Below are 3,100 nucleotides of genomic sequence, written 5' to 3'. Positions count from 1 at the left end.
GAGAGACACAACGAGAGAGGGAACACAAGCAGGGGGAGTGGGAGAGGGAGAAGCAGGCTTCCCGCAGAGCAGGGAGCCCGATGTGGGGCTCGATTCCAGGACCCCGGGATCATGACCTGAGCCGAAGGCAGACGCTTAACAACTGACCCACCCAGGGGCCCCCTGTACTGATTCTTAAATCTGCATTAGATCCTCTGCTTAGAACCTCTCAGAAGACAGAATTGGAACAGGCCACCTGAGTTCTCCACTTGGGCCTAGCATTAAAACCTGTGTGCAAGGGTGCCTGGGTGGCTCAGTCGTTGGGCGTCTGCCTTCGGCTCGGGTCATGATCTCAGGGTCCTGGGATCGAGCCCCACGTCGGGCTCCCTGCTCGGCGGGGAGCCTGCTTCTCCCTCTCCCGCTCCCCCTGCTTGTGTTCCCTCTCTCACTCGCTGTCTCTCTCTCTCTGTCAAATAAATAAATAAAATCTTTAAAAAAAATAATAATAATATATTAAAAAAAAAAAAAAAAAAAAACCTGTGTGCAAGTCTGGAAGCTGATTAGGAGGCAAGCACCAGATGGTGTTCATATATGTGAATCTTCAAAATCTTATGGTTTTATTTTTCTTTTTCCAGTCTGTCTGGACTAGCTATCTACCAGTGCCCCATATTTCATATCCTGAGATAGGTAACAGCTCTAGATGTTTAAAACAAACAAAAAGTGCCCGAGCTCAACCACTGCCCATCCTACCACTCCTATGGTTAAGTAATAGACTATACTGCATGAAGAAAAATTTGGAGAAAAGATGATGAACAGTATGAAATAATATCACTTCAAATCCATAAGCCTGTTATGGTCACCATTGAAATCTGTTTCAAAAGGGGGTGGCAGGGGCACCTGGCCGGCTTAGTCAGGTAGAGCATGGGACTCTTGATCTTGGGATTGTGAGTTTGAGCCCCATGTTGGATGTAGAGATTACTTAAAAAAAAAAAAAAAAGTAAAAGAAAAGGGGTGACAGTAACTATTCTGTTTTAACTTATTATGGATTAGTGGTTCTCTAAGTGTGGTCAGAGGATGTTTGGGGGCCCTATTCGGGTGATCTACGTGGTCAAAACAAATTTCATTATAACACTAAGACCTGATTTGCTTTTTTCTCTTGTGCTGAAATTTGCACTAATTGTGCAAAAAGCAGTGGTGGGGAAACTGCTGGGCCTTTAGCTTGAATCAGGACAGTGTTACCAAACTGTACTATAGTTCTTGTGTTCTTTACCACCACACACTTGTGGTAAAAACATGCTAGTTCCACTTAAGAATGTTCTTCATAAAACAGTTAAAATTAGTTTTGTTGAACTTGACCCTGAGTACAAAAATTTTAAATTATACTTTTTTAATTTTGAGATAGTTTTAGATTTACATGCATTTGTAAGAAATTATGTAGAGAGATCCCATGAGCTCTTTGCCCAGTTTACCCCAATGGTAATGTCTTACAAAACTATAATGTTACAACCAGGATATTAAAATTTCTATATATATTCATCTTCTAAGTATTTTATGTGATGAAGAGAGAAAGACACATAAAGTTTTTCTTCATGCTGAAATATCAAGTTGTTTCCAGGAAATGCACTTTTATGATTGTTTGAGTTGTGAGCTGAACTAGCCACCTTTTTATGGGCACCAATTTTACTTGAAAGAGTAACTGACAAATTTTGAATAAGAAGATGAAGACCGGTATATCTGCTAAACATTTTGTCAAAAATGAAGTGATTTATAAAACCTGATAGTAAAGAAAACTGGTAGTAATTTTTGTTAATTTGACTTTCAAACAAAAAAATTAGCCACTGTTAAGCGGCTGCCTTCGGCTCAGGTCATGATCTCAGGGTCCTGGGATCGAGCCCCGCATCAGGCTCCCTGCTCAGTGGGGAGTCTGCTTCTCCCTCTCCATCTGCCTGCCACTCTGCCTGCTTGTGCTCGCTCTCTCTCTGTCAAATAAATAAATTAAATATTTATAAAAAAATAGTGTCTGTCACCATGAACTTGACAGCTTTCTAATACTTAGTCTTTTGTGATGAGATTACTAATGATATTAATGAATGTGATTTTGTAATACCATATAATGAAATATGTCAACATTTGGAAGGTCTGCCTAACTCATTGAACCAGTATTTTCTAAATGATCACTGTGTGATGCTACAAGATCATCTGTGGTGATATTAAAGTATAAGATAGACAAATGGATTTTAATTTAAGAGAAGCTAGGGGTGCCTGGCTTGCTCAGTTGGTGGAGCATGCGGCTCTTGATCTCGGAGTTGTGAGTTCGAGCCCAACCTTGGGGATAGAGTTTACTTAAAAAAAAAAAAAACTGCAAAAAAAAAATTAAAATTAATACCAATCTTAGATAAAGGTCAGATTCCACATTACAGTAACATTTAAGAAGTTACCACTTGTTGATTTTTGGTGTAGTGTCAATAATATTGACAAATATCTGAAAAGGCCATTAGAATACTTCTTCATTTTTAAATTCTGCATGTGTGAGTCCAGATTTTCTTTATCTCGGCAGATTAAATGCAAGAGCACACTGGGATGCCAGGGTGGCTCAGTAAGTTGAGTGTCCAACTCTTGATTTCGGCTCAGGTCATAATCTCAGGGTTCTGAGATCAAGCCCCATGTCAGGCTCCATGCTGGGTGTGGAGCATGCTTGTGATTCTCTCCTTCTGCCCGTCTCGCCACCCCCGTCTTAATAAATAAATAAATAAATAAATAAATAAATAAATAAATAAATGCAAGAGCATATATAAAATACCAGCTGTATTCTGTTACACTTAGGATTAAAGAGATTTTCAAAAATATAAAATAATGCCACTCTTCTCACTGATTTATTTGGTTATTTTTTTTTTTAAGATTTTATTTATTTATTTGAGAGAGAGAATGAGACAGAGAGAGAGAACATGAGAGGGGAGGATCAGAGGGAGAAGCAGACTCCCTGCTGAGCAGGGAGTCCGATGTGGGACTTGATCCCGAGACTCCAGGATCATGACCTGAGCCGAAGGCAGTCGCTTAACCAACTGAGCCACCCAGGCGCCCCTGGTTATTTTTTTTAAGATTGTATTTATTTATTTGACAG

The sequence above is a fragment of the Phoca vitulina genome, unplaced genomic scaffold (genome assembly GCF_004348235.1).
Source record: "Phoca vitulina isolate PV1807 unplaced genomic scaffold, GSC_HSeal_1.0 scaffold58, whole genome shotgun sequence".
Classification (NCBI taxonomy): Eukaryota; Metazoa; Chordata; class Mammalia; order Carnivora; family Phocidae; genus Phoca; species Phoca vitulina.
Note: the sequence above shows the minus strand (reverse complement) of the source record.